Source organism: Natrix helvetica, assembly GCF_964273705.1.
Source record: "Natrix helvetica genome assembly, chromosome: 1".
NCBI classification, from domain to species: domain Eukaryota; kingdom Metazoa; phylum Chordata; class Lepidosauria; order Squamata; family Natricidae; genus Natrix; species Natrix helvetica.
The window spans coordinates 135,230,655-135,256,465 of NC_138548.1; the positions used below are offsets into that span (position 1 = coordinate 135,230,655).

General features: G+C 47.3%; 1 protein-coding gene across 1 annotated transcript in view; it reads left to right on the forward strand.

The window, feature by feature from the left end:
* Nucleotides 1-25,811, forward strand: part of PDIA5 (protein disulfide isomerase family A member 5) — a 241,481-nt gene that overhangs the window by 19,693 nt on the left and 195,977 nt on the right. The window lies entirely within an intron of this gene.

Here is a 25,811-nt window from a genome sequence, read left to right on the forward strand (position 1 = left end):
ACCTTCTGAGATTGCTTGAAGCCTTCTGATATGTGCCAACTTCATCTGATTTTGCTGTTAAAATCCCATTTTTCTAAAATAGTCACTATGGAATGTCTTAGGAGGTTGAATTGCTGTGATATTACTTTGTCCTCAATTTGAGTGCTGACCTCAAACTTGCATACATTGATTGTTTTTGCACACAGTTTTACTCTGTTTGTCCTAGAGGGCACTTCTGGAAAATGATGGCATCTATCGTGTAATTGTATAGCAATAGCACTTAGGCTTATATACTGCTTCACAGTGCTTTACAGCCCTCTCTAAGCGCTTTACAGAGTCAACATATTGCCCCCAATAATCTGGGTCCTCATATGAGTTAGGGCTTATTAATACTAAATTATTCATAATTTAAGTGGCTTGGGCTGTGAGTTGCAAGAGATAACCATGGTATTCTATTTCTGTGATCTATCTTTTAATAGGCCTTCTTGGGAATTAATATGGCTCTATTGGTTTTTCTATTGATCTCATATACCTATATCTATAGTATATCTATAGATATAAACATATGTGATTAATGGACAAATCAACCTTTATCTTTATGTACAGGTTAAGTACTGATGTTGATAAAAGTTAAAAATAAAAATACTAAGTGTAGTGTTTTTAGTATAGCATATAGGTGCTTATTCTTGCCTTTGTGCATTAAGAACCAAATAATATAACTCTACTTAGTTCATCCCATAATAATAGATAAGTAAGACTTCATGTCAAAAAACAATTACTTTTAAATATATATTTAGATAACTCCTAGGCCAGCAGAGTTCCTCTATGATCATACACCAAAACTGGTAGTCAATTGTTAAGCTATGTTTTTGTTATCTTTCAGATAAATAAGAAATAGATACGTTTAATTAGGAGAAAAAAACCTAACATCCTATTTTACTTTTCTAAATTTTTAAAAAACAAATCTGAAATCTATCCCACTCTTCTCCCATCTTTTGCAAGGATGGGATGCCACCTCTGGAATCTAAAAATAAATAAATAAAGTATTTCCTCCTGTTAAAAAATACTGTACTAGGTCTAAACATTAAAATACTTTCTTTAGCTTATCATCATCTGCACATTTAGTTTCATAAGTTGGTTATGGTTTTTACAGCTCAGTTTCCTCTTGTGATAGAACAATAATGATTATAGTTCATGAATTTGGATGTGAGAGCAAATTGCTTTCAACTGTAAAATTGCAAACCAAATTGTGGTTTGATAATTGATTAGTGAGTTGTCCATAGGTTGCATGTTATGCTCCATTGAATCCTTATAATAGAAGAATCAGAGATGAGTTTGTGGAAGAAAACATGCAACATTCTGAATGAATGCAATCTACATGAAAAAATATATATTCTGCCAGACAACATGAATGGATGGGTGGGAAGGAAATGAGAGAGTACAGAAACAGTAATTGCTCAGAGATGCAAGAATGAATGTGAAAGGTAACTCTTCAGTGAATATTCACTTTAAAAAGGGCCTGTTTCTATAAGCTTGTCGATTTGGATATAGACATGGCAAAGGAAGAAATATGAATTTAAACAAATTATTGATATGATTGTTTATGATGAAAATTTGGCAGAATTGGTGAAAGATACAAGAATTTGGGAACGGGGACAGACAGCTTTGATAGCATCAAAAGTGGACCTTGGGGAAAACTGATCATGAAAAAAAGGACAGAAATAAAGAGTGAAAGTAGAATGATTGCAGGACTATAAATACAAGTCATGTATGAAAAATGGTTAGAAGGAGATTAATCTTCCAAGAGAATGAATGGGAGATGGAAGATATGTTCGATGCCCCTTGGTTGTTTAATGTATTTACAGATAAATGTATAAGGTATGTTTTTGGTGACTTTACAGATATGTTGGTTGGAGGCATCAATATATGTATTTTTACAGTCAGTTGAAATCACTTTGTGGGCTGAAACCCAAAATGATTTGTAGCCTCTTCTCCTTTAAACTTCCATGATGATGAAGTGCCAAAAATGAATTGTTAGATGCTTCCATGTTTCCATCTTAAGCTAAAGAACTCATTCTGCTTCAGTAACAGAAGTAAATGGATAAAAAGCCTTATGGTATCCTTGAAGATTTTCAGAGGAATTCATTTCAATCAGATCCACAGAATGGAGCTATGCAAATTGGCTGATTAGTGACAATTCTATTAAGGATGTGGCTGATTAGTGACAATTCTATTATCACTGACCTCCTCTAGAAATTAAGTAGTCATTTATTTGATAAAATGTTTTCCTAATAAGTAATAACAGGCCAGAATGAGGGATTTTGTTCTTTCCTAGTTAAAGGATGAAATTGATAAGCTGTTTGTAGCATCTTCTAGTGATGACAGACAACACACAGTAAACAGGATTGGTGTGCAGACAAGAAAAGGTCATTCTGTAATCAATTATGTTGGCATAGTTGCAGCCATGGTTATGGTCATCGGAAAGCAGCTTCAGATTCTCTGATCTTTATAAACGTAGAACTCTTATTTTATAAAATAAACTATTGATGCAGAATAAATAAAATAGGCTCCAGCAGCCAAGGTTGTGGAACATGCATTTCAGTAAGATGTATGCATGAACACCTTTGGCTGTTAGCCCAGCAAGCAGCCTATTTTTGCTTCAGCGGGATTATCTGGTGGATTGGCCGCTTTTCTGTATAGTAGTTTTAATTCAACCTGGCATTTTGTTGTTATGTTATACTGCGTATTTTAATCATTCAATGAGTAGCCTTGAATTTTTTTTATAAGAGCCTGTGAATCTTCTAAATAATAAATGAAAGAGCCTTTTTAAGAGATGGGTATTGAATCCTTGCATGAAAGAATTTTTAACTTTTCATAGGGCTCTGCAGTGGAAGGTACTGCAGAGTTCCTTCAGCCCTGCATGTCACTTCACTAGATTAAAATCTGAAGCACTTCTTTGTAATGTCCCTTTTGATATCATATATCTGTTGAATAGAGAGACATGGAAAACTCAGAAATCTACATAGCTTTGATGACTGTTATCAGCATGGAATAGATACCTGGTTTAAAGAAAATCCAGAGGATTTCTTATGTTGTTTTAAAAAGGTAGAAGCTAAATTAGATTTCATGGCACTCTGATGCTTTGCATGGAGAAAGTTGGAGAAAAGGGCTTTTTGCTTTTGTTCCTTAGTCCAAGCCAAGTTCATATTTTATTATAAGTAATTAGCTGTTCTAATGTCCATCATTATCTGATTTGGAAAAGGAAACCATGAAGAAGAAAATGCTGCTAAAGGATTAAACAATAGGGATGGATAGAATATTAAACTTACAAGTCTTTCAAGTTCATTTCACACTCAGCCATAAACCTTATTGAGTGATCTTGGGTCATTGATAGAGGTCAGACAATTCTCAGATCATAATTTGAAGAACTTTTAAAAGAATCATTCATTGTTCTTGGTTTCCTTTTTCCTGTTCAATACTAACCACTGTTCATTGTGAGTTCCATATCAGCAAAGTCTGATTAGAGCTTTCTTAAACAAATAAACAGACCCCTCCCCAGTTCAACCTACACACAGTGTTGGGAAACTGAGGAGCACAATGCACATTTGCAGTTTCTTAAACCAGAACTTGGGATATCTCCATCTCTCCAGATGTGGTTGCACTATAATGCAAATGGATCTTGTTCATAGGCTAGATTGTTAGGGGTGATCGGAATTGATACTCCATCAGGATTGTCTGAATAGAGTATCTTTCTGCTTCAACTACTACATAGAATAGTTATAAAGATCAGAAAAACGATGCAATGATTCTGAGGTTAAAGTAAGGGCAAAATTTTGCTCTGACTGAAAACCAAATGTAAATAGAAAACTGCATAATTGTTATAAATGTAGTCTCTAAGCTTGGTTGTTTGCTTGAAGACATTTCATTACCTAACTAGGTAACTGTGTTGGTGCAAGTGTATGTGGTTTTGCTCCCTGTTTATATGCAGTAGCTTCCTCTGCTAGTTGGGTGTAATTTTCTCCTTGGTGGTTCATTGATTAGAGTATTGTTTTCTGCCTAATTGTTTGTCTTGTTCTGATCCCTGCTTATCTATAGATGATCTTCTGGAGGGGAATGTTTTGTAGTCATTTTGTTCCCTTCCTTCCTTCCTTCCTTCCTTCCTTCCTTCCTTCCTTCCTTCCTCCCCCCCCCTCTCTCACACACACAAACACACAGAGGTTTCTTGTATAATAGCGAAGAGACTATAAACTATAGGATCCACCTCACAGAGACCTATTTCTTTTTCTGAATGTGTGGGGATCATGATGGTAATGCCTTCCCATTTTGTGCGATTCATCTGGAAAGTTTCTCAAAGAGTATTGGATATTAGCCATTAAGATAAACTGAATTGTCCTAATCACTGTGTCTTGGAAAAAGGAAGAAATTACTGTACAAGGTCAGCAGTATAATAATTTGCATGAGGAGTAACATATTTTGGACAGTTTTCCAGTAGAATTGAGGGAGGGGTTACGCGTGGGTATTCTCAAAGCCTGATTGGTCCAAAGACTGAGGGAAATTTCTTTAATGTTCCAGCATTCCCTGTTGGCTCCCAGTTTCCTGTCAGTCTTTGGTCCAAGCACTGGCTTTGGCTCCATAGAGAACTTTGTTGGTAAATTTAAAAGCTACTCTTAATTCGACTAATTGGCTTTCATTCACAAAAATTGCCAAATTCATGAGCTGCAGCCCGCAGAGACCGTTCTGACTGTCTCAGTGTGAGATAGGAGAGCCAGTCCGGCGTCTCCCTCTTGCCTCAGGGCTTTAGGAGCTCTGTCCCATCCCTGGGCGTGCGGGGGTGACAGGCTCCTCTGGGCAGCTCCACGGGAGCGACTTCAGCAGCAGAGCCTCGGTAGGCTCTGCTTAGCAGGCAACGGGCACTTCATTGACCGCCAACAACCTCAAAGGCGCGCTGAAAAGGCAAGCTGACAGCCAGTGCAGCCGACAGCAGCATCAGAGGCTGGAGAGCCGAGTGGCGGCTTGGAGAGCCAAGCGGCGGCTTGTCATTTACTTCAAAAGCACACCACGGCTTGGGGAGCTGAGCCGCAGCTTCAAAGAGTGAGCCGACCACTTTCCAACGTGCCTCTGCAATTGGAGCCTCTGGCGGCCATTTTAACCACGCACGTGGAGGCAGCCATTTTAGTACACCTGAAGATCGGTGCCGTATCGCGGCCACTAATCGAGGCTGGCAGATCCGTGATCACTTGCAGTCCGAGCTCCCGAGGGCCCAAGCACTGGCTGGCGCTTCCAGCAATCCTATTCTACTTCGAGGTGCATGTGAGTGCTACCAATGGCGGCAGCAAGACTTGATCCGGCTCAGGCCTCCGTGGAAGCCCAAGGCGACTCTAGAGAGGGGGAAGAGGGCAGGCTCAGAACTAGGGCTGCGGCCTCCAAGCCTACTGCTGAACAACGCCCATCCAGAGCCACTGTTAGAGATGAGCTTAGGAGGCAAAGAGCTCTGGAGAAACAGATTGCAAGGGCGGAGAAGCAGGCCCAGGTCCCCAGGCCGAATTCTCCCAGCAGATCTAGGTCACCGATTAGACCTGGCTCACGCCACTCTGATTCCCCGGCTAGGGGATTTAGTCCTTCTTCTCCCTCTGTCTCCCCTGCTGGGCCACGTAGGCAGACAAGGCAGAAGGTGTCCCTGTCTCCATCCATCTCTCCCAGGGCTCCCATGGGTGATGGGGGCGATCCCTTGGAGGGCTCCTCCTGGGATTTCATCCCAACTGCTAGTCTTGCTCCCCAGGGCCCTCCGTTAACAGGGCCCTCTGAGGAGGACCTAGACCTTCTTGCCGAGAGCATCAAGAGACTCATATCATCTGCCATTACTAAAGGCATCGCCACGGGACTATCCCAGCGGGAGCACACACCCCAGGGGGGTGGGTTGGCCTCCTGTGGATCATCAGAATAGGAGGACTTCCTCTAGCTCCCATAGATGAAAGAACTCTAGACCACCGTCTCCATCAGTGGTTAGTGAGGGTTCCATTCTAGGGGAGGAGGCCCACCAAAACATGGGCTTCTCGGAAGATGAAGACACTGTTCCTGTGAATCCTCCGACTTTTCCTGGCCTTTTTTCTCCTCCTATGTTTAAGACACTCCTTCATAAGGCCAGGAAGACCACTAAGATAGGGACAGGGACCCCTGTGGGATCCCAATCTCGGGACTTGAACCTGGCCATGTTTTCCAATACTACCACAGATAAGGAGGAGATTCCAGCCCCTCCTCTGTTTTTAGAAGTGGTAAAAAACCAGGGTGCCCATCCATCCACTTTGCCCAATCCTGGGTGTAATGATAGCAGGCCTTCTCCCAGGCTCTTCAGGTACCCACCGTAGATGCTCCAGTTGCTGCTTTGGCCTCTTCCTTCAAAGTGGTGTCGGGGGACGTAGCCTATAAGTTGAAACCGGAGGATAAGTGGGCGGAACTTGACCTTGAGTAAGAACTTCACTGCTTCCGCTTGGGTGATTAAATCTGCTGCAGCAGCCTCTTATTTCAACCGCACGGTGGTCATGTGGTAAAGACAATTATAAGACCGCATACTGATGCAGGATGAGCGTCTCCTACAAGACCTCACTAAAATCATTGCAGCTACGCAGTTCTCTGCAGATGCCACACTGGATTCTATTAAATTCACGTCCCAAGCATTATCTACCTCGGTGACTTCCAGGACTCTCCTCTGGCTATGCAGCTGGCAAATGGACAACAAGTCCAAGTGGAACCTGGCAGCAGCCCCTTACATGGGCACCAACCTCTTTGGAGAATCTCCAGATCTGATTCTCATTCAGAATAAAGACAAGAAGAAGGCCTTACCCACTAATGCTAAGAAGTCTGACTCTTGCCAAGCACCCTACCACAGGCCTTCTTACAAGGCACCCGAGTCAGACTATCATCAGCATAGGTATTTTCCCTATAGGTCTGACAGACAGGGTCAGCGCCCATCCTACCAGGACAGGAGCAGATACCAGGGCCAGTCCAGGCAGCCCTTTTGTGGAGAGGGCGGCTGCCCCTTTCACGAAGGGAAATGACTCCAATCCGAGTCTTCCCATAAGCGGCCACCTAGAGCAGTTCGCGAATCAGTGGGACCTGATCACATCAGATGCCTGGGTCAGGTTGACCGTCAGGTACGGCCTATGCCTGGAGTTTCTCTCCCGATCCCCGACACTCTTCAGGACCTTTCCCCCGTCTCGGGATCCGGCCCTTCACCACCTAATGTTTCTAGCCATTCAACATCTGCTGGACATTCAGACGGTGGAGCCGGTTCCAAAGGCAGAACATGAGCTCGGGAGGGTTGGAGGGCAATTCTGGACTTCAAACACCTCAATTCATATTTGGTGTACAGGCGCTTCAAAATGTCCTCCCTTAGATCTATCCTCCAGGGGATCAGGCAGGGAGACTATCAGGGGGACTATCTGGCCTCCATGGATCTAATGGAGGCCTATCTTCACATCCCGATTCTGCAAGCCCATCGCAGATATCTGAAATTCTCCGACAAGGGGCATCACTACCAGTACCGGGCCATTTCCTTCGGCCTAGCCTCAGCCCCGTGCACCTTCACAAAGGTCCTGGTGGCATTGGCAGCTCACCTACGATCCATCCCGGTGAGACTCCAATGTTACCTTGACAACGTGCTCATGCAGGCCTAATCACATGCTCAGTCGGTCCACGACCTTCATCTGACCATCCAGACCCTACAGTCCCTGGGGTTCTCCATCAACTTCCCCAAAAGTCACCTTTCCCCATCCACGAGGATCCTTCATCTGGGGGCAGTGATAGATTCAGTGGCAGGGTTGGTCCACCTCTCGCCAAACTGCCTTGCCAGTCTCCAGTCTCTGGTCCATCAGGTGCACACAAGTCGGTCAGCTTCTATCCTGACCTTTGCCCAGTTACTCGGCAAGATGGTGTCATGCATAGAAAATGCATAGTGCCCTGGGCCCGACTTCACTCATGAACACTCCAGTGGACACTCATTCTGTACCAGCGGAAATGAATGAGCAATTCCCTGCGGTCCATTCCTCTGCCAGCCGAAGTATGACTATCCCTTTGGTGGTGGCTATCTCTGGCCCTGCGATGGGGATCCGGGTTCTGGGAGCCGGACTGAGTTATGATCACTATGGACACGAGCTTGTTCGGTTGGGGAGTTTGATGGACTCCAAGTTGGCGCAGGGTCGATGGACGATCTCAGACCTGCCCCACAACATAAATTGGCTAGAACTAAAAGCAGCTCGCCTGGCCCTCCAACACTTCAAAGACTTGATCGCCGGCCGGCACATGCTCTTCCTGACAGACAAGGTGGCCACAAAAGCAGTTCGCAGATCTGAGGCTCTCTTTATTTCATTTCAACCAGGCTCCTTGGGGGCCAGAGTCTCTTCTGCCACAATTGGCAGGTGGTTAAGACAGGCCATAGTTGCCACTTATGACGCATTAGGTCAGGCTCCTCCCTCAGGGAACATGGCCCATTCCACGCGGTGCAGTGCTACCACGGTGATGTGGGCCACCAGAGCCCCGTTCGAGGACATTTGCCGGGCGACCACTTGGTTGTCCCCGACCCCCTTTATCCGGCATTATCATCTGGATGTTTTTGCATCTGAGGAGGCATTCTTTGGGCACAGGGTTCTCTAGCAGGGAGCTGCCGTCTCTCCCCTTAGATTTTGGTGTAGACTGTGAATGGTATCTAAAGAACATGAGTATTAATCAACATTGCTTTCATTACATATTACTTTTTCTTCTTACATGATTAGTGGTGAAAGAGGTATGTTTATCAATCAAAAATATACTTTTTCTTGAGATTTGTTGGAACATTATTAAAATCAAAATCTGAGCACCTGATCAAATATTGTTTGTTACATTTCTACCAACTTTGGCATTTCTTATCTCCACAGCTTTAATAAACTTTTTATTAAGAAACAGGCATTTATTTACTTGCTTGCATTTTTATTGTGCATTTTCATCATTTTTTAAATCATAACTTGCAATCATTCTTTCAGTTTCCCCTATCAAACATAACTGCCTTAGCCTTTGATATATTTACTTTGCTCATTGTCCTTGAATTTGAATTCTGCCTTCTATTTTCCCAAGTATTCTTAAGAAATAAATCTCTTCATGGTTTTCCATTAATTCTTGTTGCATTTTTTCTCATTCATATCCTCTTTCCTTTCATCATTCTACCATACATGTTTTTATCATACATCCCATTAAGGTGTAGATATATATGTAGCATTCTATAACACAATTCTTTTTACTCTGTAACAAGCTATTTCCACTTCATTTTTCCTTATGTCCACTTTCCATTCAGTTTCCTAAGAGAGTAATGCATTTTCTGGTAATTTTTCATATAGAACTTGAATGTATACTTCCTGCAATCATTTTGCTTTCACTATAACTTGTAATCTGTGGGACTGCCTTTCCCTAAGGATATCCACCAATCCTACCAGGTTAAATAGGTGGGCACCTTCCTAGTCTCTCTCTTTAAACATTGCCATAGATACAGTATATATTCACTCTTTTGCCATGTGACTACAAGAATGGGATGGATCATACTGCCCTTACAATAAGCAGATTCTTCTTATTATGTCTCTGAATGGCCCAGTCACTTTTTTTGTATTTCCATCTATCTATTCATCACGCCTAACAAGAATATATTTTTTCCTTGGAACATATTCATTTAGAATATTGCACATTTTTTCCAGAATTCATCCCTGATTCTTCTATCATTCATTGGATTAAAATGTGCTTTCAAATATTGCATTGGCCACAGTAAGAAATCTCAATACTCCAAAAGTTATTAATCGCAGAAGCTGTGTATATATAACACTGTTTTAGTATAGAGAGGAAAAAAATCGCATTATGTGTAGAAGATTGAATATTGCATAATAGAGAAATCAAGTCCTGCACTGAATGTAGGTCTTCTTGAAAATTTGCATTGCAGTATAAACATTTTCCTTCCAACTTTTTGAGTCAATATAATTTTTGCCATTCTTTACCAGACTTAAGAATCTGAATCATCTCAGCATTTGTATAATAGTTCCATTTAGACTGAGAATTGCTGGTTTCAACCTTGACAGCTCTAGCTTGTACAACTCATACCTCCCTATGGATTTCTACTTTCAAATGCACCCTCATTAATCTAGACCAGTGTTTCTCAAACTTGGCGACTTTAAGTCCTGTGGACTTCAACTCCCAGAATCCCCCAGCTGGGGAATTCTGGGAGTTGAAGTCCACAGGACTTAAAGTCGCCAAGTTTGAGAAACACTGATCTAGACCGTAGCATTTCATGCTTCCTGACCTACATTTTAGCCCCTTTGTTCATAATTAAGACCATGCCTTTGGTTTTTTGCATATATATCTCTCAGTATCAGTCCATGTTACTTCACAGGCTATTGTCTCCTTCCCCCTTTTCTCAGTTTGATCCACGACATTTATTTCTTGGTTTTTCCTGTATTTCATTTCATTTCATTGATTCATTTCATTAATTAATTGATTAATTGATTCATTCATTCGTGTTGGTATACAAAGATGACTTGGAGAGAGCGGCCAATTTGTATGAGGTGTAGAAAACTGTAGTTATGAAGAGGTGATGTGAAATTGGATGGAGGTTTTGGGGTTTATCGTGTTTTGTTGTTGTTTGGTTAAGGAGCAGTTTAGGAGGTTTAGGATTGAGAGAAGATTTAAGATTACCAGCTTCAAAAGGCCTACTATGTTGCCGAAAAGATTGGGTTGGACTACCATGGAGGCTTTTCAGGCTATGCAGCTGCTGGAGATTAGGTGTTATTTGGGAAACATACAACTAGTTGCTGTTGTTAATGCCAGGTGTGTCTATAATGGAAGCATTTGGTAGTAGACAAATGTAATCTGTAATCTGGTAGTAGACAAACAGGCAGATTCAATGTGTATTACTGAAACCTATCCGAGGGAGGAAAAGGATATTCCTTTCTCAGAAATCTGCCCATTCATGTTTCAGATCTTGTACCAACTTCAGTATCAGAGTAACATTGACTTCTCATGATACCTTGTTTATGTTCAGGATCAGATGGCACGGTGTGATTTTCTATGTGCTGGTCTGGGCATAAGAACAAGTAAGGACTACCTTTAATGTACTGACTGCCCTGCTATTTACTAGGATCCCTCTCTGGGCTCCATGATCTGGCCACTGGCTTGGTAGTGGAAATTTCCTGCTTCCTGGTATTGGGTAGCTTCAACTTTCATGTAGGGTTCACCAACTCCGGTAGAGCCCAGAAGTTCATGGCCTCCCTGCAAACCATGGGCTTGTCCAATAATATTGAAAAGTAGAATCAAGGTTGTGTAGTTATTTCTTAGTTTGTATAGAAATTTGTTTTGGATAGTTTTTACTGGCCAATGATCGTATTTTAAAAGCATGAGTATTAATAGGAAATGTGTAGGAGGAAGAAAAACAAATAAACTTGTGACAATCGTTTTGCCAATAATGAGTAGGTTATAGAGGACAGCCTGTTTATCTTTTGGCAGCATTATGAAAGCTGGATTTGAGTTAATTATATCTTATCACATTTGCATGATACATTAAGCAAACCTTAGCATTAACTGTGCTCATGCACTCACACAAAATGCAATCCAAATGACATTAAAACTGTATCAACCCTTTCAGTCCTCATTTTGTTTTCTGGTTGATATTCTAGAGTCACCTTTTCATTGGCAAAAAAAAAATTGCAACAACCTTTTCTCTCATGGTCTGATCAGAATCAGACCCATTGTGTAGTGGGGGAGGAAAATTAGTCCTTTCCCTAACATCTTTTCCTGCAGAAGATTAAAATGAACATATGTACAAGAGATGGTTCCACAGTGTAAATTCTATAACAGCATTATCTTTTTTTTTTCTGGAGGACTAACCATTGGGTGACATTCAGACAAGTTAACACATTAGTTTTCCAGTAGTGTGGAGGGAGGGGTCACGGCAGGGTTATCGCAGCCTGATTGGTCCATTTGACTGAGAGAAAGCTTCTTAACCTTCGGCTTCTCCCGTTGGTTCCCAGTTTCCTCTCAGTCAAGGTCCAAGACTCAGGTTTGGTTCCTAGTTAGAGAGTTTTATAGCTATTTTAGTATTGGATTTAGTAAAAATTGAACATTCTAAATTTACAGATTTTTTTTTTTTTTTATAGTTGGTCTGCCTTGCAGGGCTGTTGTTACTGCCCTCGGAAGGCTGAGAGACAGGGGGGGGGCGTTCCATGCCTTCCCTCTCCCAAGGGGATCGCCCGGACTGATGCCTGGAGTCTCGGGCGTGCTGGGCGATCCTGTTACCTTCTTTTGCTGCCTAGTTTGCAGCAACACGTTTAAATTGACTGGAGCCGCAGCGCGCTGGGGTTTTTCGGCGCGAAAGCGGCAGATCGGCTTCTTTTCAAGTCGCCTTAATCCCGGGGCCGGTTACAGCTCGCGGCAGAGGCGCGGGAGAGTGTTTATTGCCTACGGGGGTTTTTAGGCTCCCTCTGTGAGTGCTGGCTAGGATCGGGGCGGCGAGCTTGCGAGCGGCCGCCCAGAGGCTCAGGAAGCGTCAGTGGAGGTTGGCGGCCATTTTTTTGGGCGCGCTTTGTCGGAGGACCGCCCAAAGAAGCCGGCGGCCATTTTGACACACGTGGCTGGGCCTGCAGCACGTAGAGGCCGGAGGAACGTGTTGGGGCGAGTGGCAGCGTCGCAGGGAGCCCGGAGCAGGCGTTTCTCACCAGCTAAAGGGCTGTGGCTGCTTATTTCCCTGGTTTTTCGGTCTGTTCACCTGGAGCACGTGAGTGGGGCGATGGCGGAGAGATCAGAGTCCCAGCAGGCCGCACCTTCTCAGGCGGGCGAAGATAGGGCGGATCCCACCCCCACAGTTAGGCCTCGAGCTCCTCGGCCTTGCGCAGAGGAAAGGCCTTCAAGGGCTCTGCAGAGAGATGAGCTCAGGCGATCCAGGGCCATTGAAAAAGTTATTGAAAGGGCTGAGAAAAGACAGGCCCGGGATCCTGGGCCTAGATCCAGATCTCCACGCCCTTTGGCTCCCTGCCCTTCTCCTCCTGTGGCCAGGGGGTTTAGCCCTTCATCTTCATCTGCCTCCTCATGTAGATCTGATAGGAGTCAGGGGCGGGGGGATCCTCGTTCTCCTTCTCCTTCCCGGGGGACTAGAGGGGCAGATAGGGAGGACCCACTGGAGGGTACCTCTGCAGGCCCGAGTAGGGGCAGTAAACGTAGCAGGGCCCATGTGGCGCCAGATTATGATTCAGAGGGCGATGAGGAGGATCTGGAACACCTCCCTGAGAACCTCAAAAGGCTTATTTCCGCGGCCATCTCTAGGGGCATTGCCCAAAGGGACAGGCCGTATCATCATAGTAGGCTTACTCCTTTTGGTAGATCTAGGTCTAGGGCTTCCTCCCCCTCCCTCATGAGTGAAGTCTCCTCAAGGGGGGAGGCAAGGAGGGATGATTGGGGGTTTTCGGAGGAGGAGGATGCGGCCCCCGAGCCGCCTCGTTCCTCAAACCTGTTCCTCCAGGCCATGTTCAAACCTTTGCTTAAGAAGGCTAGGAGGACCACCAAAGTGGGCACTGGGGACCCCACAGTCCCGCCGCCCACTGATCCGGACATGGTCATGTTTTCAGCGACAGCCACCAATAAGGAGGAGATCCCTGCTCCTCCCCTGTTTTTGGAGGTAGCTACTAGTCAGTGGGCCCGTCCTTCTAACTTTTCCCCGCCTGGCAGCAACGACCGTCGCGCCTATAACATGGAAAAGTCGTTTGTGCAGGCTATTCAGCTTCCGAGTATAGATCAGCCCATAGCAGCTTTAGTCTCATCTTCCCCGGTGGTTTCGGGGGACGCGGCAGACAAGCTTAAACCAGAGGACAAGAGGGCGGAGCTCACTTTACGTAAAAATTTCAAGGCCTCAGCATGGGCGGTGCGGGCGGCGGCTGCCGCCTCGTACTTCAACCGTACAACGGTTATGTGGCTTCGCCAGCTTCAGGATCGTATTCCGATCCAAGATGAGCGGGTACACCAGGATTTGGCTAAAATTATGGCAGCGTGTCAGTATTCGGCTGATGCGACCCTAGACGCTGTTAGATTTGGTTCAAGTGCTTTGGCCACCTCTGTGGCCTCTCGTAGACTCCTGTGGCTCAGGAACTGGCAGATGGACTATAAGGCCAAGTGGGATCTAGTAGCTGCCCCCTTTGAGGGTCCAAATTTGTTCGGGGCTTCCTTAGACCCGATTTTGGTGGAAAACAAAGATAAAAAGAAGGTTATGCCTACATCCACCAAGAAGGCGGAGTCCCGTAGTCATCCCTATCGCAGGCCCCAGTTCAAGTCTTATGACAGGGATCAGGACCAGCGATACCAACCGTACAGGCAGGAGAGGTCATTCAATAGGCAGAGTTTTCAGGACCGTTCTAGGTATCAGCCGCAGTCCAAGCGGCCCTTTCGTGGGGGGGGCGGCCGCCCCTTCCGCAGAGGGAAATGACTCGAACCCGAGTCATCCCATCGGAGGCCGCCTGGCACTGTATGCGGACGAGTGGGATCAGATCACGTCAGATGGTTGGGTCAGGGCGACCGTTCGCCACGGCCTAAGGTTAGAATTCCTCTCCAAACCCCCAAGTTTTTTCAAAGTTTTTCCCCCGGCTCGGGATCCGAAGCGACGTCGCCTCATGGACCTCGCGGTCGCCCATCTTCTAGAAATCAGGGCAGTGGAGGTCGTTCCGGAGCCGGAGAGGGGTCTGGGTTTCTACTCCCACCTGTTCGTAGTTCCAAAATCCTCGGGGGGTTGGAGGGCGATCCTCAATCTGAAACGCCTGAACCGCTACCTAGTATACAGGCGGTTCAAGATGGCGTCCCTGAAATCCATTCTGCAGGGCATTCGGAAGGGGGATTACTTGGCCTCGGTAGATTTGACGGAGGCCTATCTCCACGTCCCCATCCTTCAGTCTCACCGGCGTTATCTCAGGTTCTCTCACCGGGGCAGGCATTACCAGTACCGGGCTCTCCCGTTTGGTCTGGCCTCAGCTCCGCGGACGTTCACCAAAGTCCTGGCAGCACTGGCGGCTTACCTGCGTTCCGTTCCGGTGAGACTTCAGTGCTACTTGGACGACGTCCTGGTTCAGGCAGGGTCCCTATCCAGAGCCAAGTCGGATCTTCGGCTGACGATCCGTTGGCTTCAGGCGTTGGGGTTTTCCGTGAACTTTCCCAAGAGCCACCTGTCCCCATCCAGGCAGATCCTACACCTAGGGACAGTGATAGACTCAGAGTCAGGGAGGGTCCGCCTGTCTCCAGAACGCTTGTCCAGCCTGCGTCAGCTGGTCTCCTCCGTACAAAAAAGACGGTCTGTTTCCATCCTGACCTTGTCTCAACTCCTGGGGAAGATGGTCTCTTGCATAGGGATAGTGCCCTGGGCCCGGCTCCACCTGCGACCTCTCCAGTGGGCCTTAATCCCAGTCCAGAGAAGGATGATGAGCAACTCCTTGCGGCCAGTTCCTCTACCGGTGGAGGTGAGGCTCTCGTTTCGGTGGTGGTTGTCCCCAGCGCTGCAACAGGGGGCCTGTTTTTGGGAGCCCGAGAGAGTCACAGTGACGACGGATGCCAGCCTCTTCGGCTGGGGGGCCGTGATGGACTCCGACGTGACCCAGGGACGTTGGTCTGCCTCGGATCTCCGCCACAACATCATTTGGCTGGAGCTGAAAGCCGCCAGACTTGCCCTCAGGACTTTTCGTCATCACTTGCGGGGGCGCCATGTTCTCCTGCTCACGGACAATGTGGCGGCGAAGGCCCATGTCAATCGCCAAGGGGGCACCCGCTCCCGCGCTCTCTGGCGGGAGGCACAGTTGTTGGGCCTATGGGCGGAGAGGCATTTGGCCTCGATCGTAGCGGAACACATCTCGGGGGTGTCGAATCTCCAGGCGGATTGGCTGAGCCGCACGACTCTGGACGAGGGCGAGTGGCAACTGGGCACGGAGCTGTTCCGGAAGATCTGCATCAGATTCGGCTTGCCGCTGGTGGACCTGTTTGCCTCACCCGAGAACGCCCAGCTGCCGCGTTTCTTCACCCGATTCCAGGCTCCCTCGGCGGAAGGAGCGGACGCCCTCAGGAGCCGGTGGCCTCCGGGCCTTCTTTATGCATTTCCTCCCCTTCCCCTCATTCCCCGAACGATAAGGAAGGTAGTCACAGAGAGGGCTCTCGTTATCCTGCTAGCCCCGTATTGGCCGAGGAGACCATGGTTCGCGGACCTGGTCCAGCAGTCGGTCGTAGATCCATGGAGGATTCCCCCAGGGGAGGTCGTTCTGCGTCAGGGTACCGTGGATCACCCAGAGCCACAGTGGCTTCATCTGACCGCTTGGCTCTTGAACGGGGGATTTTGAGGGGGCGGAGGCTATCATCGGGAGTCATAGCCACCTTGGAGGCGTCTAGGAGGCCTTCCACGGTTAGGATTTACAACGCCACGTGGAAGGCGTTTGCAAAATGGTGTGTTCCACTGGGGTTGGATCCCTCTAGGGCTACCGTCCCGGATGTGTTGGAATTCCTCCAGAAGGGTTTGGAGGACGGCTTGTCGCATAATACTCTCCGGCGACAGGTGGCGGCCTTGGCCACCATTTTGGGGGGGGAAGGTTCTCCGACTCTTTCCCGTTCCCCCCTGATTAAGCGTTTTCTGAAAGGGGCGGCTAATATCCGTCCACCTCCGGTTCATAGATTTCCGACCTGGGATCTGACCTTGGTTCTCCAGGCTCTGACGGGCTCCCCGTTCGAGCCACTTAGGACAATACATATGCGTCTGCTTACCCTTAAGGTGGTGTTTTTGGTGGCCATTACATCGGCCAGGCGCATTTCAGAGTTGGGGGCCCTTTCTTCCCACAGTGACCTGTGTGTAATTCACCAGGACAGGGTGGTCCTTCGTTTAGATCCTTCGTTCATTCCGAAAGTGAATTCACAGTTTCACAGGGCACAGGAAGTCGTGCTCCCGAATTTCTGTCCCAACCCTTCGAGGGAGCAGGAGTTAGTGTGGCATAAGCTAGATGTCCGCCGGGCGGTTCGCATATACTTGAAGCGAACGGAGAGTATTAGGAGGACCGAGGCGTTGTTTGTTTCTTTTCACCCAGGCTCGTTAGGACGCAAGGTGTCTTCTTCCACCATAGGACGGTGGATAAGGTTGGCCATAGTTGAGGCTTATGGGGCTTCCGGGAAGCCCCCCCCATCAGGGATCACTGCTCACTCCACCCGCAGTGCCGCTACTTCTGCGGCCTGGGCCACCAGGGCGCCCTTGGAGGATATTTGTAGGGCGGCTGCCTGGGCTTCCCCCACGCCTTTTATTAGGCATTATCGTTTGGATGTTTATGCCTCGGCTGAGGCATCGTTTGGCCGGAGGGTCCTTCAGAGGGTGGTGGCCGATTCTTCACCTGGGACCCAGTCGGCCCGCCCAGGGACGTAGCGTGGGTATGTCCCTGCCGTGACCCCTCCCTCCACACTACTGGAAAAAGAACGTTGGTCTTACCTGAACGTTTTTTTCTGGAGATGTGGAGGGAGGGGTCACATTCCCGCCCTAGTTAGTTAGACAGGGTCCGGGAGGTGTAGAATCGGGAGGCCCCGGGGGGGCTTGCCCTTGTTTGTGTTTAATTTACAGATGCTGACCGTGACATGGCGGAAACTGGGAACCAACGGGAGAAGCCGAAGGTTAAGAAGCTTTCTCTCAGTCAAATGGACCAATCAGGCTGCGATAACCCTGCCGTGACCCCTCCCTCCACATCTCCAGAAAAAAACGTTCAGGTAAGACCAACGTTCTATTTGATTAGCTGCCCAGAGTTGCTTGATAGTGAGATGGGTGGCATATAAACTCAAATAATTAATAAATAAAATTATTACAAACTGTGGTGAAGCATTCCTTGGTTCTGTTCCCCCAGTCTAGTAAGCTGCTAACTTCTTATTGATAGATGTGGCAGCACTCTTTGGAGAGCAGAGTCTTAAACCATATAATCCAAAACTTTTGAAGGAAACATAGAACGCATCTCTTTTAGCAGCTAATACTTGGGTAACTAGGAAGCAACACTAGGTAAACAGGAAAGAAACAGCCTAATGAAGGAGCCATCGTGAAAGAAGCCACACTCCCGCTAAGATTGACAAGGTAAACTACTGTACATAAACATCCACTAAATAGCACCTTCCCTGATGCTGATGATGTTGCCTAGACTGGTAATGAATTGTCTACAAAAAGGGGTGTCAAACTCAATTTCCTTGAGCATCAGGGTTGTTGTTGACCTCGGGCTGGCTGGGCGTGGCCAACTGGGTTGACCTTACCAGCTTGACGTTACTCCCCAAACTGGTGGCATGTTTCCTCTTCACATTGGGTAGACCGGACCGAAGCGACACGGGCCAGCCCCTTACATTTTCCAGGACTGCCCCGCGGGCTGCATCCGACCACATCACCGGCTGAATCCGGGCCCACAAGCCTTGATTTTAGCACACCTGGTCTACAAGAAAACAACCAAGCCCAGAGTGCACTGAGAACTCCTGAGCTAGGTATATTCACTGAAACTTGAGGCTGTATTGCTATAATGTTAGTATGTTGGATTACTTTGTTGAAATCGCAGTTAAGTTCAAAATGCATGTGTATGCTTGGTAGCAGGGACCAACCTCATATTTTACCTGTATTGGCGCTATGTTGAAGATCAACTCACTGTGTTGTTGTTATTATTATTATTTTTACTGTTTACTTAGGTTAGGGTTCAGGGACTATTTAAATTCACATACTAGTCCTCAAATAATTGAGGTCAACATTACAGTCCCTAATCTGTTTTCACAGATGAGATTCCATGATCACAGCAATTCAAAACACAATGACTTCCCAATAATTGAAATTTCTGCCTCTGTCATTTGCTAAGTCTGTTTTTTGCTGTGTTCAGCTGGTGCAGAAAGCTTGTGTGACATGAAAGGAGGAAAAAGCAAAACAGCTTTTAAGGAGTTTTAAAATTGCTTTAACCCTTATTCAAAGGGAATTTAGCAATCTGCTTTTGCATCTCTGCCAAGAATTTTTTTTAGAGAACCTTAGTTCTTCTAAACAAAAATTCTCTCCTTCAAAATAATAGTTGCCAATTAGACCTATGCCAGTCTTTAGAAAAAATATGAAATACATTCAGTAAATGTAATTACATAGCTCTTTTGCCTCTGCATCCTGGCTTTTTCTTTTGGGTATGCAATATTAATTTTATGTTCTGTAACAGTTTTTCAATTCAGTTCAATAGAAATCAATCTATTCAGTTTCTTCTCTGGGTACAGAAATTTGACTCTGCATTTCTTAGATAACTTCCAACATGTTGGCTGGGATCACTTGGTTCATGGACTTTATTGGTTTTGGCTTAGTGTATTGTATGAATCCAGCCACCGTTGTTTGTAAAGCATAGTTACAAACATAATAGAATCAATTTGGCCCTCAGTGCCTTTAGTAGCCAAAGGACATACCATGGCTTTCATGATGTTCTTCACCGTAGGTGACATCTTCATCTATTTGAGGAGGGAAGCATCTCATTTGGAGAAAATCTGATTGCATTTTGAACCTGAATAGAGTAAGGTGTATTAGTGACTAATCAATTAGTTTGTGGTAGCAATAATCAGCAATGATGGTACTTGCTGAAGCAATATTGAGTTTGCTACTTGCAAACCAGCATTTTGGCCTTGCAGAGTTTGAGAAATGTATGCAATTATTGTGCATCTTTGCACAGATACCATATGTGTTTAGACTTTAGGCAGTTGACTACAGTTGTTTCTCAATGATTACACTAGCAATAATTTCATAGCTTGGGGGGGATCATTAAGAAAATTTAGTGGAAGAATTTAAGGGACTATTGCATTAATAAATATTGTCCTAAAGGCTAAATGCAAAGTATTTTTAAAAACTGATAATTATTAATTACTGCAGATAAGAGGTTGACAAAGGAAACGTTTGAAATCCAAAAGATAATTTATTGCACGTTGGTTTAATATTCGGATTGATATTTGTCACCTTCCATGCTGGCTATGGCAATGAATCTCAACTCTCCAGGTAGTTCACTTATATTCAGGAAGCCACTCAACATAGCTTCCCATAAATGTACAGAATTATGGCTGCAGCAGTACAGAAATCAAACCCTGTGTTTGTATGTGTGTTTGTGTATCTGCTGCAAAGTTTGTAATCTAGCCCTTTTTTTCCTTCCCTTTTAAAAATTCGGTCATTCTCTTCCCAGCCTTGAGATTAGGAGCTACCTGCTCACTGCTTACATAACTTAGCCTGACTGTTACTAGCCTACCTCATCAGCTTCCATACTTACATTTTACTAGCTCTTTATACCTGAATACATGATTAGTATTATATCTTTATCACACTTTTTTTATAAATAATTCAGAGTAGTGAATATACCTAATACTCCTCCAGTTTTCCCCACAGTAACAACCCTTTGAGATGAGTTAGGCTGAGATGGACTGGCCCAAAGTCACCCAGCCAGCTTTCATTGTTGAGTACTGAGGAGCCTGGCCAGCAGAGGGCGTTTGGAGGAAGCCCTCTGATTGGCCAAGGCGCCGAGGCGTTCCCAGCGCATGCGCAGACGACCAAGCTATTTGGACGATTACGCATGCGCCATCCGGGGGAAAGGGGTGTTGAGTACTGAGGAGCCTGGCCAGCAGAGGGCGTTTGGAGGAAGCCCTCTGATTGGCCAAGGCGCGCGCTCCAGCCGGCGGGAGAATTCAAGGGTTCCTATTGGTTCTACCGGCTGACAGCTGTAAGTATAAATAGCTGTCAGCCGGCTCGTGTTTTGTCCGTTGTCAGTTAGCCTGTTCCTTAATAAACCTCGTTGAACTGGCCGCTGCCTCAGTCTCCTCACTACATATCTAACACTGGCGACGAGGACGGGCGACACGGACCCCTTCGTCGTGCCACCAATGGCTACCTCCGCCGCTTTTTCGCCTTTCAGGCCAGAGGCTGAGGCTTGGGAAGCGTTTCTCGAGAGGTTCGACTGCTTCCTCATAGCCCATGACCTCATCAATCTCTCTCAGGAGAGGAAACGCGGCATCTTCCTAAACTATTGCGGCGCGGAGATGTTCGCTACTGCTAGGGCTCTTGCTGCCCCAGAACCAGCAAACTCGCTGCCGTGGGAAGACCTAATGGCTCGCCTCAAACACCACTACGAGCCCGCGCCATCCCGTTTCGCCCGGCGACAGTACTTCCGACGGTGCATCCAGAAAGAGGGCCAAACCATTGCCCAGTACGTCGCTGCTCTTCGGGCTGAGGCGAGTCTGTGCGAGTTCAGCGATCTAGAAGAGGCGCTGCTGGAGCAGTTCATCTATGGCCTCCGCGACGTAAAACTACATCGCCGCATTCTCGCACGACCAGAACTGACTCTAAAAATCGCGGTCGATGACGCCAGAGCCTATGAGATGGCTGACCAATCCACCCCGGATTTCAGCCACCTCAGCCAGCACCCTCACGCTGCCTATGTACCGCCTTCTCCGTACGCGGCTTCCACCGCCTCATACGCGCATTCTACAGCATCTACCTTCCAAAATGAGGTCGATCAGGCCGTCGACTGCCTCCAGTCACTCGCCACCAGAGACGGACGTCAATGCCTGAGTTGTGGCGGCCGCCACCAACGATCTCAATGCCGATTCCGTCAAGCACTTTGCCACAATTGCGGCCGAAAGGGCCACCTGGCCGCCGTGTGCCGCTCCGCGCCTCCTGACAGACGGCCAACGCACCAATCTCCTCACACTCCCCGTAATCCAGCCAATTTACCTGGCCGTCGCCAAAATTCCCTCACCGTTGGCGACCCGGCCACTGCTTTTCCTGAATGGCTGGTGGACTCGGCCTCTTCCTCTGCGGAGGGCCGAGGTAAGCTGTACCTCCCAATAACCTTAGAGGGGGTGACAACCTCCATGGAGGTGGACACGGGATCGGCTAGGTCCATCATGTCATGGGACACACTTCACTATTTGCTACCTAAAATCCGGCGCTCTAGCCTATTGCCCCCAGACTGTCGACTACGTGACTATCAGGGGAACTCCATTGAATTGCTCGGCTGTGGCAGATTTAATGTTACCTATGGTTCCCGCCACGCCAGGCTTCCGCTCCTCATCGTGAAAAACCCTCTATCCTCTTTGCTAGGCCTAGATTGGTTTAGGGCACTAGGGCTCTCTATAGCGGGGGTGCATTCCTTACTTCCCTCTCCTCTTCCCTCTTCTACTTCTCTCTCTTCTCTCCTAACTGAGTTCGCTGACGTTTTCAGCCCCTCCCTGGGTTGCTATACAGGTTCCCCCATTTCCCTAAACCTCGACCCATCTATAGCCCCCATCCGCTTGAAGGCTCGCCGTCTGCCGCTGGCTCTAAAAGCCAAGGTAGACGCGGAGCTAGATAAGCTTCTCCGCCAAGGCATACTGGAACCCGTGGATTTTTCTCCATGGGAAACACCAATAGTGGTTCCCCTTAAGTCCGACGGATCCGTGAGGATCTGCGCGGACTTTAAATCCACATTAAATAAAGCCCTGCAAGCGCACCCCTATCCTGTGCCCGTAGTGCAGCATGTTCTGCACACCCTAGGAAATGGGCGCATTTTCGCAAAATTAGACCTCGCGCAGGCGTATCAACAGCTGCCCGTGGACGAGCCCACCGCGCTTGCGCAAACGATAGTTACCCACCGCGGGGCTTTCAAATGTCGAAGGCTGCAATTCGGAGTCAGTGTGGCCCCGGGAATTTTCCAAGGATTAATGGAGCGCCTGCTCCATGCCATTCCCGGGGTCACCCCGTACTTCGACGACGTCTTGATCGCAGCCCCCGACACTGCGGGGCTCGTTCAGACGCTGCGCGTTGTCCTACAGCGCTTCCGCGCTGCGGGACTCCACTTAAAGGCCGAAAAATGCCAACTGGGGGTTTCTGCTGTAACCTTCCTAGGTTACCGCATCGATGCCGCGGGCATCCACCCCGATCCTAATAAACTTGACGCCATCCTAGCTGCCCCCCCACCCCAATCTAAAGCAGAGCTACAAGCCTTCCTGGGGCTTCTAAATTTTTATGCTTCCTTCATTCCCCACAAAGCTTCCCTGGCCGAGCCCCTTCACCGCCTTTTGGACTCCAAGGCCCCTTGGAGCTGGAGCAGCCGCGAGGCGCAGGCGCTCGCGGCTGTCAAACACTCCCTCACTACTCCTCCAGTCCTCGCCCAGTATGACGAGTCCCTTCCACTAACTTTAGTTTGTGACGCCTCTCCCTTTGGGGTGGGCGCTGTTCTTAGCCATTCCTTCCCTGATGGCTCGGAACGTCCCATAGCGTTTTACTCCCGCACCTTATCAAGGCCTGAGCGCAATTACAGCCAGCTTGATAAGGAGGCGCGGGGGGGGGGGCTGCCTGCACCCGCTGGCAGGCAGAACAACCTTGAACATAGGAAGCGATGTCCGCATCCATAGACGGCCACCAGACATATCCGCGGCCACTATCCGCGTTCTCAACTCCCTTTTTACAACCCATGGGCTGCCCGATGTTATCGTTTCCGATAACGGGCCCCAATTCGCCTCCTCTGAATTCCTTTCGTTTCTCACCTCCCTGGGCATCCGCCATGCCCCAATTTCACCATATCACCCGGCCAGCAATGGCCTGGCGGAACGTGCGGTCCGCTCTGCAAAAGATGCCTTTGCCCGTATGGCAGCACTGCCCTGGCCCGACCGCATTCACACATACCTCCGTACCCAACACACCACCCCTTGTTCCTCCACGGGCAAAGCCCCCTCTGAGCTACTCATGGGTCGCCGCCTCAGGTCTACTTTAGACCGCCTGCATCCCCTCTGTTCTTCCCCACCCTTTCACCCTTCCACCTCCCCGAGATCCTTTCTAGTGGGGGAGGAAGTTTTCGCCCGGAATTTTGCGGGGGAACCCAAATGGGTGCCCGGAAAGATCTCAGATGTAACAGGACCCTGCTCTTACAGGGTCCTCCTCAACGATGGGAGATCTTGGAGGCGCCATGTAGACCTGTTGCGGCGACGACCGGCAGAAGTCCCCGCAATTGCAGCCAGCGGACAGAAACAGCCAGGCCCTACCAACGCCGCCTGCCGGCCCAACCGTACAAAAGACTCTAGCTCCGAGTCGGCGCAGATTGTTCCCGGTGCGTTTGGTTCCTTACCTGTTCTGTTGCATCCATCTCCAAGGGTTGGGCCTGTCGCGGCCGCTCCTCCGGTGCCTCGTCACAAGGGCGGAGCTGACACTCCTTCCACCTCGAACGCCACACCAACTATGCCGAGGCGTTCCCAGCGCGTGCGCAGACGACCAAGCTATTTGGACGATTATGCATGCGCCATCCGGGGGAAAGGGGTGTTGAGTACTGAGGAGCCTGGCCAGCAGAGGGCGTTTGGAGGAAGCCCTCTGATTGGCCAAGGCGCGCGCTCCAGCCGGCGGGAGAATTCAAGGGTTCCTATTGGTTCTACCGGCTGACAGCTGTAAGTATAAATAGCTGTCAGCCGGCTCGTGTTTTGTCCGTTGTCAGTTAGCCTGTTCCTTAATAAACCTCGTTGAACTGACCGCTGCCTCAGTCTCCTCACTACAGATCTAACATTCATGTCTAAGGCACACCTAGAACTGTTGGCCTGGAAACCATGAAGGTCTCATGGTTTCAAGGCCAACACCTTAACCACTAGCCCAAATTGGTATATATACATGAGCTGTCTAGAGTTGGTTGAAACATGGGCAGCTATAGACATGTTTTAAATAAATAAATAAATAAAAACGAATCATTGACTGTATGTTCCTTTGGCTCTTTGCAAAGTAAATACTTTATAATTGTAAATTATTTATTTCTTCATTCGTTACATTTTTATACCACCCATCTCCCCTGTAAATTGATTCCAGGTGTCTTTATTATATATTCACCTCTAATATAATTGAGTTTTGATCCCAGAGCAAAAACACTGCACATACATTTGGAGTATTTTGGAATTCTTTTAACTACCTGTTTCTGTCAGCCCTCATGCTGACATTCGCGGGGTAGCTGTTGGTAACTCTGCTACCTCCTGACCTCGGTGAGGGCTTCCATGCTGCCATTGCCGCCGCCAATGGCATACCCGCCCAGCTGCCACCAACGCCACACCCAGAATTTAAAAGCAACTGTGGTTTGTCATGTTGTTGGAATTCAGCTATATATAATTAATAACATCTGATTTCATGGTGATTTCCCCCTAGTCTCGCATCAGTAGTTGCAGAAGATAACCTGTCCCTTAAGTTCTTTATAATGTTGCTTTTAAAGAATAAAATAACCTGTTCCACCTACCCAACATTGCAGTTTCAGAATTAGCCAGTCATTTTAAAAAATGCTGCTTCTTAGTTTTATTCTGGAAGATGCAACAAGTTTACTTGTTCCAGTAAATAACTGTTAACATAGAGTTCTCTTAGCAGCCAAAATAATTATAATATTTCAAAAGTCTGCATGAAATGTGGTCTTTTAGAAAAAAGGAGAGACAAGAAAGTAGGCAGCCCTTTGATTCTTTTCAAAATATCCCTCATGATTCTTAAATAAGAAACAAACATTGAAATTGCTAAAGTAGTGCTAGTCCCCAAAACCGTGTAACAAAATTGTTAGTCCATCCAATTATATCACACTGGATCAACTGTCAGGAAGAAGCTGTTGGAAACACGGTGATAATCAGGAGTAAGCAGGCTCAAAAAGAGCCTGATTACGGTTTCCTGTAGAGACGGCAGCTGTTTTTTTCTCACTTCTCAAGGGCATCCTTAAAATTCCCCACATCAGAAGATTAAATCCTCCCCCCTATTCAGGTTAGGGGCCTCCATCATGGGCAAGCATCCAAAGTATATACAACTGCATACATTTCCTCAACCC